At 38.9% G+C, this 15,703-nt stretch overlaps 1 long non-coding RNA gene across 1 annotated transcript; it reads right to left on the bottom strand.

Annotated features, from left to right (window-relative positions):
* Positions 1-3,018: 3,018 nt before the first annotated feature.
* LOC118767049 lies at positions 3,019-4,071 on the bottom strand. Its single transcript, XR_005002937.1, has 3 exons — positions 3,959-4,071; positions 3,681-3,726; positions 3,019-3,577 (listed from the first exon to the last, which is right to left on the bottom strand). It is a non-coding gene; the product is annotated as an uncharacterized LOC118767049 (long non-coding RNA).
* Between the last annotated feature and the right edge of the window lie 11,632 nt (positions 4,072-15,703).

The following is a 15,703-nucleotide window of genomic DNA, read 5'->3' as shown; positions in this document are numbered from 1 at the left end:
GGAATCGAAACCGCGATCCTATGACCGTGAGTCCGCTGCCCTAACCACTGGGCCATTGCGCCTCCACTCTAATATACCTATTACATATATAAAGGTTTTTATTCCCATGCAGGCCATCTGATAAGATTGGTAGTTTAAATAACGATCTTATCCTTATTCATATAAATTTATATATTTATTTCATCATTATATTCACTGCGGTGTTATTCTGACCATATTGCATGAGGAGTTTTAAGGCGGACAATTTAAACTGGTCATGTGCATACGTGCATATATATGTATGTATATACGTTCGTATATGTAAGTGTATCGTTACTTGTGTCAGTCATTAGACTGTGGCCATTCTGGGGCACTGCCTTGAAGAAATTTTAGTTGAAGGAATTGATCTCAGTACTTTATTTTTTAAAAACCTGGTACTTATTCCATCGGGCGGTCTCTTTTTACTGAACCACTATAGGGACATAAACACACCAACACTGGTTGTCAAGTGGTGGTAGGGGACAAACACAGACACATGTATGTATGTATATATATATATATATATGTATATATATTTAAATATTTGTTGTGCAAGATTTTTTATGTGAAGTCGTGTGTTGAAACAGATATTGTTATATTTCGGAATGGTCATTTTACCAGTTTAGCCAATAAAAACACACGCACTATATATTTGGTGTTACTTTGCTTCAGTGTTATTTATTTTTTACATTAATCTTAATCTTATTTCGGCCTGAGTTCTTTCGTCACACTCCTGTGACCGCATCAGTAGTCCTTTGTTTTCTTCTTACTTATTTGTGTCTCTCCTTACTAACCGTCAGCTGATGCGGTCACAGGAGTGTGACGAAAGAACTCTGGCCGAAATAAGATTAAGATTAATGTAAAAAATAAATAACACTGAAGCAAAATAACACCAAATATATAGTGCGTGTGTTTTTATTGGCTAAACTGGCAAAATGACCATTCCGAAATATAACAATATATATATATTGTATTTATATTTGTGTAACTTTGTCCGTTTTTTCCGTCCTTGTTTTTGTATACATTCGCTGCTTTCTTCTAAGGAATCTAATGCTCTTAGCTTAGTTTTTCCTTGGGGCTGGCCAGATTGGAGCAATCTCATGAATAATCAGCTGAAATTGCGAGGATAATCTGGTTCTTGACCGAGGATAGAGGACTTCGAATGACCCATCCTTGTTTTCTTCGTATAGTCTATCTGGATGTTTTGTTGTCCCTTTTTGTATTACCTACCTGTCTGGTTGTTTTGCGTTCTTGTCCCATTTTGTATTATATATATATATATATATATATATATATAAGGTATCCAAAAAAAAATGTATACACAATTTAGCAGCTGGTAACTTAATAGATGTTTTTACTTTCCAGATGAAACCCACTGGAATTAATGATGGCAGTCAGACTAAGCTTTGAACAAAGGAAATTCATTCTAAAATGCTTCTGGAAGTGGGAAAACGCAGTTGAAGTGCAAAGACAGTTTAGGAGGGAGTTTCAAATAGATCCACCAACGCAACTTACCATCACTCAAATGAGAGATGAGTTTGAAGTCGATGAAACTGTTCAGAATGTCCATGAGAAGCATTCCAGAAGACCACAAACATTGACAACCCCAACAAAGCAAGAAGGAGTGCTGGAAACAAATCACCAAAGTCCAAGAAAATCAGTGTGGCAAACAAGTCGTGAGGTAGGTATTCCAAAATCACATTTTATAATGTTTCTTTCTTTTCTGGAAACTCGCCGCGTACTGGCAGCTGATGGTTCGCAGACTGGCATCACTCTGCAGACCACCGTTTTGAGTAGCCCCGCAGCAGAGTAAAATAGGAACCAAAGGAGTTCATAAGTAAAAAAATGGTTGGGGACCACTGCTTTAGTAGAACCTGCTCTGTTGCAAACATTCAGGTTAGTCTCTGGTCTTATTTCTTGTTTCTTTATTGCCCAGAAGGAGCTAAACATAGAAGGGACAAACAAGGACAGACAAAGGGATTAAGTTGATTACATCGACCTCCCCTCCCGCAGTGTGTAACTGGTACTCAATTTAAGGCGGCAAGCTGGCAGAAACGTTAGCACGCCGGGCGAAATGCGTAGCTGTATTTTGTCTGCCGTTACGTTCTGAGTTCAAATTCCGCCAAGGTCGACTTTGCCTTTTATCCTTTCGGGGTCGATAAATTGAGTACCAGTTACGCACTAGGGTCGATGTAATCGACTTAATCCCTTTGTCTGTCCTCTCTGTGTTTAGCCCCTTGTGGGTAGTAAAGAAATAGGTACTCAATTTATTGACCCTGAAAGGATGAAAGGCGAAGTCAACTTCGGCGGAATTTGAACTCAGAACGTAACAGCAGACGAAATACCGCTAAGCATTTCGCCTGGCGTGCTAACGTTTCTGCCAGCTCGCTGGTCTTGGGATAACTTCCCCCAGCCAATTACAGAGACCCTGCCCCCATACACATACCAGTTCATCCTCTGACAAAAATGCTAAATAAATGAAATAATTGTACTAAAAAAAAAGATGTTTTATCTGATGTTGGAATCACATGTTTGGATTGTTTAAAAGTAAATTCAGTAAAAATTTTGTGTCAATTCCAGAAACTCGTTGGAGCGGAAAGAGAGAATATGAGCGAAACAATAAAATATTTAAAAAATTATTTCCATCATTTTGAAAGGAAGGAAATGTTTTAAATAGCTGACACAGGCATCAATGAAAGAGTTCATAGAGAAGAATGAGTGGGTATGCTTGTACGTGTGTGTATGTGTATATAAATACATACACAAAGGCTTGTATGGATATATATGTGTGTGTGTGTGTGTGTGTGTGTGTGTGTGTGTGTGTTGTGTGTGTGTGTGTGTGTGTGTGTGTGTGTGAGCAAGTAGCTTATATCTGCAAGTGTTTTGAATCTGTGTTAACATAAGCAGCCTGGGCTAGAATAAAGATAAAGTGTGAGGGGGGAAGTAGCTAAAAAAAACATGTTGCTGAGTGTGTATGTGTGTGTGTGTGTGTGATTATTGTTGTTGATGTGTTAATATGGAATTTAGTCAGTTCGTCCTTTCATAGAAAATGTCAGATGTGGAAGAGCGAGATGAACGGAAAACAGGATTGGACTGGTTTTGTACATTTTAAGAATTTCAAATGTGGGAAACAGGTTCCTGTTCTATAATTATGGTAACTACGTGACACAGATTACGAGACTCAACTTTTAACTACAGACATCTGCATTAGCCACAAATAAACTGTACTTTAATCGTTCAGGAATAGTGAACAACATATTTGTACACATCATTTCACTCTATAGTATCAAATATTAAACTAGTTATGTAACACTTCACTATAAACCAGATGTTTCTGTTCACCAAATACCAGATGCACCAGTTCACCATATACAAGATGTACTTGTTCACCATATATCAGATGTATGTTTGCCATGTACCAGTTCACCATACACTAGATGTGTTTACCATATACCAAATGTACCATTTTATCACACGTCAGATGTACCAGCTCACTACATACAAAATGTTTCTGTTGACTATATACCAGTTGCATCTGTTTACCATATACCAGATGTACCTGTTCACCATATATCAGATGTATGTTTGCCATGTACCAGTTCACCATACACTAGATGTGTTTACCATATACTAAATGTACCATTTTATCATACCAGATGTACCTGTTCACCTTATATCAGATGTATGTTTACTGTATACCAAATGTACCTATTTCTTTACAACCCACAAGGGGCTAAACACAGAGAAGACAAACGGATTAAGTCGATTGCATCGAACCCAGTGCGTAACTGGTACTTAATTTATTGACCCCGAAAGGATGAAAGGCAAAGTCGACCTCGGCGGAATTTGAACTCAGAACATAACGGCAGACGAAATACGGCTACGCATTTCGCCCGGCATGCTAACGTTTCTACCACTCGCCGCCCTATACCAAATGTACCTGCTTATCACATACCAGATGCACTATTCATCATATACCAGTTCACTATATGTGAGATGTAGCAGTTCACCATATATTGTTCACCATATATTGTTCACCATATATTATTCACCATATACCAGTTCAAGTCTTTACAAAAGGCTGCCATTTCTATCACTCAATCATAAATCCGTTTCTTGTAAGTCACATAAAGTGAAGTTGAATTAAGTAACAGTAAGATGGTTAATTAAATATTTGAGGTAATAAACTTAGAAATTGGATCTTTTCAGTTTGAACGGCAGTTTTTTCTAGTGGTGTCATATGAAATTGTCACCCATAATTATGACCCTAGTATCGATCTATTGCATTTCAATCTATTTTAGGGTTAGGGTTAGGGTATCTTTTTTTCTTCACAGATGTAAATAAACCCAATCTGTTTCTTAAACGAGGGACATATTCAATTCATACGGCACAGAATGCTTTTTAACTCAATAGACGTCAGTGATTGGTTGAAATTGCAGAAATTGAAGAAAAAAAAATGACAAATATCTTACAAACTATAGAATTTTCTCAATAAAGCCAAGAGAAAAAGATGTTTTATAAACACATTCTACCAGTATACGAAGTTTAAAACTTTTTAGTTACCTAGAAATTATGTTAAACACTGCCGTTCAAACCGAAAAGATCCTAGAAATTTTAAGTTAGAGTTATATTTCCAATGATGAGAACAACCGTAAAAAAAAAAAGACATAGGAGACAACCCTGAAATTAATCATATAAGGAATGTTGTGGGGCAAGAGACAACACAATAGATGTCATGGTACCTGAGGTTGGGAGTCAATTTAACATCACTACTATGCGGATGGTGCCATCTTCCTGGTATATCACAAATAAAAATTCCTTTAGATCTATTTCTTTACTACCCACAAGGGGACAAACAAGGAGTGATAAATGGATTAAGTTGATTACATCGACCCCAGTGCGTAACTGGTACTTAATTTATCGACCCCGAAAGGATGAAAGGCAAAGTCGACCTCGGCGGAATTTGAACTCAGAACGTAATGGCAGACGAAATACGGCTACGCATTTCACCCGGCATGCTAACAGTTCTGCCAGCTCGCCACCCTATCATTTAATATCATCATCATCATCATTTAATGTTGAACTTTCTATACTTGCATGGATTAGATGAAATTTATTGAGGCAGATTTTCTATAGCTGGATGCTCTCCCTGACACCAACCCTCACCTGTTTCCAAATAAGGTAAAATTCCCCATGACCAGAGACATGTTTTCACAGAAGATTGGAAATGAAGGGCACCACTTATATGATAGTGACATTCAGTCACAACCATCACGTGAAATCTAGGCAATGAGACAGTAACACGCATGCACACATACACACACACACATATATATATATACATACAATGGGCTTCTTTCAGTTTCTGCCTGCCAAATCCACTCACAAGGCTTTGGTTGACCTGGTGTTATACTAGAAGACACTTGCTCAAGGTGCCACAAAGTAGAACTGAACCTGGAATCATGTGGTTGGGAAGGAAACTTCTTACCACACAGCCACACTTGTGCCTCACAGAGATAAATTCAAAATTTTATTAGAGAAGATATGTTAGGGTGTATTCGTAAAGGCAATAAATAGAATTAATGTCATTCACGCTTTTCTTAAAAACATTAGTGAGAGCTGTGCAAGCCATGTACAGGGACGCTGTCAGTAAGGTGAGGGTTGGCAACAAGTACAGTGAAGAATTTGAGGTAAAGGTAGGAGTCCACCAAGGTTCAGTCCTCAGGCCCCTCCTATTTATCATAGTCCTCCAGGCAATAACAGAGGAATTAATGACAGGATGCCCCTGGGAGCTCCTCTATGCTGATGACCTTACTCTAATTGCCGAGATACTATCAGAACTAGAGGAGAAGTTTCAGGTGTGGAAGCAAGGATTAGAATCGAAGGACCTTAGAGTCAACCTAGCTAAAACCAAAGTCCTAATAAGTAGGAAGGCAGACAAACCACAAATACCTTCAGTTAGATGGCCCTGTTCGATCTGTAGAAAAAGCGAAGGTAGAAACTCTATAAGATGTACCCAGTGTAAGCTATGGACACAAGAGGTGCAGCAATCTCAAAGGAAGGCTAATTGGGAAGATAGTTTTGTATGTGGCAGATGCTCAGGAGAAATAAACACTGAAAATGTGCAGAGAACAACTTCTGCCACATTCCAGGGAGAAAAACTAGAAGTAGTTGATAGCTTCTGTTACCTAGGTGACCAAGTCAGTAGCGGGGGTGGGTACTCTGAAAATGTAGCTGCTAGAATAAGAATAGCCTGGGCAAAGTTCAGAGAGCTCCTACCTCTGCTGGTGACAAAGGGCCTCTCGCTCAGAGTAAAAGGTAGACTGTATGACGCATGTGTACGAACAGCCATGCGACATGGCAGTGAAACATGGGCCGTGACTGCTGAGGACATGTGTAAGCTTGCAAGGAATGAAGCCAGTATGCTCCGCTGGACGTGTAATGTAATGTCCTCAGTCAAATCGTCCAACCCATGCCAGCATAGAAAGTGGATGTTAAACGATAATGATGATGATTAGCACAAATGGCTGTGAAGTGAAATATTTACACACAATGGGCGCAGGAGTGGCTGTGTGGTAAGTAGCTTGCTTACCAACCACATGGTTCCGGGTTCAGTCCCACTGCGTGGCACCTTGGGCAAGTGTCTTCTACAATAGCCTCAGGCCAATCAAAGCCTTGTAAGTGGATTTGGTAGATGGAAACTGAAAGAAGCCCATCGTATATATATATGTATGTGTGTGTATATTTGTGTGTCTGTGTTTGTCCCCCTAGCATTGCTTGACAACCGATGCTGATGTGTTTATGTCCCTGTCACTTAGCGGTTCGGCAAAAAGAGACCGATAGAATAAGTACTGGGCTTACAAAGAATAAGTCCCGGGGTTGATTTGCTCGACTAAAGGTGGTGCTCCGGCATGGCCGCAGTCAAATGACTGAAACAAGTAAAAGAGAGAATGGAGTCACAGACACACCAAAGGCCAACCTCTATGTTAACCCTTCAAACCTATACAAATAACAGTACACTAATTTCAAATATGACATTTAGCCAACTTGTACCATACTATGAGGAAGCAGGGAGAAGCTGTATAGTCATTCAGTCTGCAAGAAATAGCAGTCAGGTCTTTCTTAAATCCCTGATCCTAAATACAATATTTATGCAAAGCATGAATAATTAAAGCTGACACTGGACTGACCACTACCACTGCTATTGCTTTGCCGTAAATCTACATAACTTGGTGTAAACAAATAAAATTAAGCAGGAGTGGCTGTGTGGTAAGTAGCTTGCTAACCAACCACATGATTCCGGGTTCAGTTCCAATGCGTGGCATCTTGGGCAAGTGTCTTCTGCTATAGCCCCAGGCCGACCAATGCCTTGTGAGTGGATTTGGTAAACTGAAAGAAGTCTGTCATATATATGTATATATATGTATATATATATATATGATGATGATGATGATACATACATATATATATATATATATGGCATTAGGAAGGGCATCCAGCCATAGAAACATTGCCAGATTAGACTGGGCCTGGTGCAGCCTTCTGGCTTCCCAAACCCCAGTTGAACCGTCCAACCCATGCCATCATGGAAAGCGGATGCTAAACGATGATGATGATGATGATGATGTGTGTGTGTTTGTGTGTCTGTGTTTGTCCCCCTAGCATTGCTTGACAACTGATGCTGGTGTTTACGTCCCCGTCACTTAGCGGTTCGGCAAAAGTGACCGATAGAATAAGTACTGGGCTAACAAAGAATAAGTCCCGGGGTCGATTTGCTCGACTAAAGGCGGTGCTCCAGCATGGCCGCAGTCAAATGACTGAAACAAGTAAAAGATTAAAAGAAAAGAAAAGAGTATGCAATAATATAAAATCCCAGGCACCCCATCGGTTATGACAACAAAGATTCCAGTTGATCCGATCAACGGAACAGCCTGCTTGTGAAATTAACCTGCAAGTGGCTGAGCACTGCACAGACGTGTGCATCCTTAATCTAGTTTTCAGGGAGACTCAGTGTGGCACAGAATGTGACACAAGGCTGGCTCCTTGTGAATTACAGGTACAATAATTTTTACCAGCTGAGTGGACTGAACCAACGTGAAATAAAGCACTTTGTTCAAGGACACAATGCAACACCAGTTTTTGAACTCATGACATTACATCATGAGTCGAATACCCTAACCACTTGGCCATTTGCCTTGCTCCAGCATGGCCCAGAGTCAAATGTCTGAAAAAAAGTAAAAGATAAACCTATATGGTTGTGCCCCAGCATGGCCACAGCTCGTGAGCTGAAACTAGATAAAATAAAATATATATATATATATATATATATATATATATATATAGGCGCAGGAGTGGATGTGTGGTAAGTAGCTTGCTTACCAACCACATGGTTCCGGGTTCAGTCCCACTGTGTGGCATCTTGGGCAAGTGTCTTCAACTACAGCCTCGGGCCGACCAAAGCCTTGTGAGTGGATTTGGTAGACGGAATCTGAAAGAAGCCCGTCGTATATATGTATGTGTGTGTATATGTTTGTGTGTCAGTGTTTGTCTCCCCCAACATCGCTTGACAACTGATGCTGGTGTTTACGTCCCCGTCACTTAGCGGTTCGGCAAAAGTGACCGATAGAATAAGTACTGGGCTAACAAAGAATAAGTCCCGGGGTCGATTTGCTCGACTAAAGGCGGTGCTCCAGCATGGCCGCAGTCAAATGACTGAAACAAGTAAAAGATTAAAAGAAAAGAAAAGAGTATGCAATAATATAAAATCCCAGGCACCCCATCGGTTATGACAACAAAGATTCCAGTTGATCCGATCAACGGAACAGCCTGCTTGTGAAATTAACCTGCAAGTGGCTGAGCACTGCACAGACGTGTGCATCCTTAATCTAGTTTTCAGGGAGACTCAGTGTGGCACAGAATGTGACACAAGGCTGGCTCCTTGTGAATTACAGGTACAATAATTTTTACCAGCTGAGTGGACTGAACCAACGTGAAATAAAGCACTTTGTTCAAGGACACAATGCAACACCAGTTTTTGAACTCATGACATTACATCATGAGTCGAATACCCTAACCACTTGGCCATTTGCCTTGCTCCAGCATGGCCCAGAGTCAAATGTCTGAAAAAAAGTAAAAGATAAACCTATATGGTTGTGCCCCAGCATGGCCACAGCTCGTGAGCTGAAACTAGATAAAATAAAAATATATATATATATATATATATATATATATAGGCGCAGGAGTGGATGTGTGGTAAGTAGCTTGCTTACCAACCACATGGTTCCGGGTTCAGTCCCACTGTGTGGCATCTTGGGCAAGTGTCTTCAACTACAGCCTCGGGCCGACCAAAGCCTTGTGAGTGGATTTGGTAGACGGAATCTGAAAGAAGCCCGTCGTATATATGTATGTGTGTGTATATGTTTGTGTGTCAGTGTTTGTCTCCCCCAACATCGCTTGACAACTGATGCTGGTGTGTTTACGTTCCCGTAACTTAGCGATTCAGTAAAAGAGACCAATAGAATAAGTACTAGGCTTCCAAAGAATAAGTCCCGGGGTCGATTTGCTCGACTAAAGGCAGTGCTCCAGCATGGCCGCAGTCAAATGACTGAAACAAGTAAAAGAGTATATATATATATATATATATATATATATATATTTTAGCTTAGACATAGCAATACTAATAACCTGGTGTTAGAATTCAATGCACAAATGCTCCAGAGAAAAGAGCCATTGTCACAAACATAACAAATGGGCGTGATTTCTATGAAAGATAAACATTTATATAAACTTTTCAAGATAAAATTTCGTTCACTAATTTTAATGGTTTGGCAGCTGATTTCCTTTCATTTTGTCATCCGTCTATGTAAGTACATAATACAAAAGATCATCATCATGTATGTAGGTGTATGCATAGCTCAATTCCTAACCATGTGGTTCCGGGTTCAATTGCATTGTGCAGCACTTTGGGCAAATGTATTTTATTATAGCTTTGGGCCAAGGGAAACATTGTGAGCAAATTTGGTAGGCGGAAACTAAAAGTTCATTATGCGTATATGCCTGTGTCAAAAGTGCTTGTGCCTTTTATATATCATCACATTTAATGTTTGTTTTCCAGGTTGGCAATGGATATATATGTATACATGTAGTAAGGAGTGGCTGTGTGGTAAGTAGCTTGCTTACCAACCACACAGTTCCAGGTTCAGTCCCACTGCGTGGCACCTTGGGCAAGTATCTTCTACTATAGCCTCGGGCCGACCAAAGCCTTCTGAGTGGATTTGTTAGAAACTGAAAGAAGCTCGTCATATATATATATATATATGTATATGTAATATGTGTGTGTGTGTGTTTGTCTCCCCAACATTGCTTGACAACCGATGCTGGTGTGTTTACGTCCCCGTTACTTAGCGGTTCGGCAAAAGAGACCGATAGGATAAGTACTAGGCTTACAAAGAATAAGTCCTGGGGTCGATTTGCTTGACTAAAGGCGGTGCTCCAACATGGCCGCAGTCAAATGACTGAAACAAGTAAAAGAGATAAAAGAGAATATATATGTTACATTAGATATGTGTGTGTGTAAAGTGGTTTGCATTAGGAAGAGCATCCAGCCATAAAAAAACCATGCCAAAACAGACCTCACCAGTGATGGTGCTACGTAAAAAGCACTGTCAACTCTAAGGTGGTTGTCATTAGGAAGGGCATCCCGCTGTAGAAACCATACCAAAAGAGATGGTGAAACGAGGTGTAGTCTTCTGGCTTGCCAGCTCCTGTCAAATTGTCCAACTCATGCCAGCACGGAAAAACGGATGTTAAATGATAATGATGATGATATACATACTAGCGTGTTACCAGTTATATGTTGTGTAATTTTGGAAGTATACTTTTGCCACTATGGGTAACATCAGGAAATATGGCAGTCATACAATAATTGTAATTTAACTTTCAACAAATTTCTTGGTGCTTATACAAAATGATGAAAAAAATACTAATTTTCAAAAGAAAAGATATTTATTACTTTTAAAATAGAATTAAATAAAACATTTCTCATTTGTAAACTCCTCTCATAACTATAATTTACTCCCTCTCTTCCTCCAATGTTTCTATCTCTGATTCTTTCTCTTTTACTGAATGTGTGTGTGTTGAGTATTCTTTTACTCATTTCCAGTCACCAAGCTTACTATGTGCACTCATTCTGTACCTTTTAATTCAGTATCTTTCTTTTACTCTCTCTCTCTCTCTATTCCCCAATCTATATGATGCAAAGTGTGACTGGAGAAATCAACCAACCAACCAACTTTTATATTGGCTATTATTATATTACAACATAAGGTAGCAAGCTAGCAGAATTGTTCCAAGTTCAAATTCTGTTGAGGTTGTCTTTACTTTTTATCCTTTCAGGGTTAATAAAATAAGTACCAGTTGTATACTGGGGTTGTTGTAATCGACTTACCCCTTCCCTTAAAATTGCTGTTTCAGAATCCAAAATTTCAAATCATTATACATGTGTGTGTGTGTGTGATATAGCTTCTACGTATCGTTATTAACACCATTTGAATAAAATCAGTGACTGTGTGGCAAGAAGCTTGCTTCCCAACCGCATGGCTCTGAGTTCAGTTCTGCTCCGTGGTACCATGGGCAAGAGTCTTCTTCTATAGCCTCAGGTTGACCAAAACCTTGTGAGTGGATTTGGTTGCAGGAAACTGAAAGAAGCCAGTTGTGTGTATGTGTATATATATGTGTGTGTGCACGTGTCTTTGTGTCTGTGTTTGTCCCCTCCCACGACTTGATCACCCCATAATTTAGTTGTTCAGCAAAAGAGACTGATAGAGAATAAGTACTAGGCTTAAAAAAATAAGTCTAGGGGTCAGTTTTTCTGACTAAAAACCTTTCAAGGCAGTGTCCCAACATACCTGCAGTCAAATGACTGAAACAAGTAAAAGAATAAAAGAAATTATTTACATTCACCAGTACACAAAAAAAAACTGGCATTTCAGTGATTATTACATCAGTTTCAACCTATAAGCACCACCATCCCTGTCATCACCAGAGGAATAAAAACATTGTACTTGAAGAACAAAGACTGCTGACAGAAAGGCATTCAGCTGTAGAAAGGCATGATATTTTCCAGCACAAAAGTTGAATTTTTCGGATCAAAATTTACAGTGAAAAAAAAAGGTAGGTTGACTAATACACCAAAACGACTTTGGAGGACCCTTCCATGTGAAATGCAACAGGATTTGGAAAGATAGTGACAATGTTTCAATGTTTACACTACATGTTTACACTATATATCATACTCTTTACTCTTTTACTTGTTTCAGTCATTTGACTGCGGCCATGCTGGAGCACTGCCTTTAGTCGAGCAAATCGACCCCGGGACTTATTCTTTGTAAGCCCAGTACTTATTCTATCAGTCTCTTTTGCCGAACTGCTAAGTGACGGGGACGTAAACACACCAGCATCGGTTGTCAAGCAATGCTAGGGGGACAAACACAGACACACATATATACATATATGCGACAGGCTTCTTTCAGTTTCTGTCTACCAAATCCACTCAGAAGGCATTGGTCGGCCCGGGGCTATAGCAGAAGACACTTGCCCAAGATGCCACGCAGTGGGACTGAACCCGGAACCATGTGGTTGGTTAGCAAGCTACTTACCACACAGCCACTCCTGTTGACTTGTTCGCCAGAAAATACAGTACCTTAATAAGTCTTGTCTAACTCATACCAGCACGAGAAAGCAGACATAAAAAGGATGATGGTCCGGTAATTTAAGCCTTTATAGCTCCTCAATATTAGGTTGTGAGTTTAGTTCCAGTTCACTGTATCCTTGAGCAAGAGGCTTCATCACAGTGTTTCACGCTCATCAGTTAGAAATGAGCACCAGTCCAGTGCAGCCTCCTCGTCTTCCAGTTATCACATCCACTGGGTCAAGCGGGGTGAGAAGGTGTCTATATTTGGTCATGAGCCCATAGGCACCTAAGCAATATATATATATATATATATATATATATATATATATATAGGGTGGCAAATACTCGTTATAAATATCACCACCAGTGGTCATATTTATAACGAGCATGTATAAAAGGTCAATAGACAACATATTCGTATTTCAAAATAGAAAATTACTCTTTAATAGGTAATTTTACATGCTAGAAATAGCAGCCAACATGGCCAAAAAACCACAATTTTATAGCAAATTTCTAGCATGTAAAATTACCTGTTAAAGAGTAATTTTCTATTTTGAAATACGTGTATATATATATATATATATATACACACACATATATATATATATACATCTCATTTAACGTCTGTTTTCTATGCTGGCATGGGTTGGACGATTTGACTGAGGTCTGGAGAACCAGCAGCTGCACCAGGCCCCAGTCTGATCTGGCAATGTTTCTACAGCTGGATGCCCTTCCTAATGCCAACCACTCCGAGAGAGTAGTGGATGCTTTTTGTGTGCCACAGGCACAGAGGGGAGAGAGAGAGAGATGGGGGGGGGGTTACTGGCAAGCGTCACACGAGAATGTGAAATCAAAGACAGGACGATTGATGTTCACAAGAATTGGTTTGGTTTAGAAATAAACTGGAGAAAAAAAAAAGGACAAAAATATAAAAATGGGTAGAAAAATATTTGTCAAATATTTTAATAACAACAACAATATTTTTGATTTCTTACACAAAGCACATCAGATCGATAAACTTGTGACCATCATGCCTCTCCAAAAAAAGGGTCAAGGAAGAATTAATATTGGTCACAGGTAAAAAAATGTTTCGTTAGCACCAAAACTCTGTTGAACTCTGAACAGATTTATAGGAGGGGACGTGAATCAATGATGTTCATGCCTTGCCAACAGTAAAATCAAAAGCAGGTTTAAGTTTCCATTTATTGATTTCCTAATAGCAGCAACAGGCATGTATTGTAATGGCTGAGATGTGGTGTTCATACGCTCAATTAGATTACTTGTGTCCCACAATATAGTAGAATCGTGGCCACCTCAATAATTCCATAAGACCACCCGTTGTCGGGAGGCGCAAGTTCTTTAAATTGACGTTGGTCAAAATAACATTTTTACAAAAAATATCATCTCACCCGATCCTCACTCCCACATAGTAAAGTTGTTTAACTTCGACCCAACTGCAATCTAGCAGAACTATGCTGAAAGATATTCCAACCGTGATCATCTCGTAGGGATAGTCAACCCCAAAACTATATTATTCCAACAGGGTGTTATTTGAAAGTGATTTAGCTGCGCTTTCTAGCAGACCGAACGACCACGTAGAGACTAGTGCACTAGAGGAGCCAACTTCGAGCCAACTTTAATCTATCTAAACTATGATGAAAGATATTCCAACCGTGATCATCTCGTAGGGATAGTCAACCCCAAAACTATATTATTCCAACAGGGTGTAATTTGAAAGTGACTTAGCTGCGCTTTCTAGCAGACCGAACGACCACGTAGAGACTAGTGCACTAGAAGAGGAAGTATTTTTTTTACAGAAGTAATGGTAACGTCCTCTCTCGTTTAGCATGGGCGGAAGGAAGGTACATCGATCAACACACCTTAATTTCTGATAATGAACAGGTAGAGAGAGAGAGAGAGAGAGAGAGAGAGAGAGAGACTAATTAAGAATTCTAGGTTAATATATTAACCGAATTCTATTCTATATCAAGAATGTGTGAATGATTTGGTGGCATTCACACATTTCCCCACCAAAACTTGTGAGAAGAGAGAGAGGGTGGGGCTGGAATTAAAAGGTAGAGCTTGGTGACTCACGAAGGAAGAACTCAAAAAGATGAGGCATCAATAGAATTTCCATCAACCAACAGATGCCTGGCTCATTTATAAACAAACTTCCTGCTAATTGCTAATGGAAATATAAAACGACTTTTTTTTTTTTAAACGGAGGTTTATATATAAAGTCAAATATTTTGAGGCAAATTTAAACTTTCTTTTTTGATTTAAATATTTATTATTTAACTTAGACGTGGGTCGTTTTCTTCTTTTATAAAATTCGATTCTTCAGGTTTTAATTTCCATTTCCAAATAAATTTGTTTTTTTTTTCGGAATTAATTACGTATAAATAAAAACGATGCACATCACATAATCACACAATCACACACACAGATGTACATGTAGATCTATACATATACATTCATGTGTATTTATTACGGGGTGGGAGTGCTAAGCAGTGATGTGTAAAAATGCAATATTATTACCAGCTCAAATATGCCCGTGGCAGATTCGAACTCATTCACACCGTGAAGGGCTTGCTTACGAGTTCGAATCTGCCACAAGCATTTGTGGCTGGTGATAACATTTTATATATATATATATATATATATACACACACATATATGGATAGATAAATAATATATATATATAATATATATATATATATATACACACACACACACACACACACATATGAATAGATAAATAATATATATATATATACACACACACACATATGAATAGATAAATAATATATATATATTTATATATACACATATATGGATAGATAAAACTTGAGTGTGTGTGTGTGTGTATATATATATATATATATATAATATATATATATATATACACACACACACAAACTCATATATATATCGATGTACTTTTTCCTAGTATAACAAAAATATATGTCAGTCACCTCAGCAAACAATGTGAA

Source organism: Octopus sinensis, linkage group LG18 (assembly GCF_006345805.1).
Source record: "Octopus sinensis linkage group LG18, ASM634580v1, whole genome shotgun sequence".
Lineage (NCBI taxonomy): Eukaryota > Metazoa > Mollusca > Cephalopoda > Octopoda > Octopodidae > Octopus > Octopus sinensis.
The sequence above is the reverse complement of the archived record's forward strand: the minus strand, read 5'-3'. Positions and strand labels throughout refer to the sequence as shown.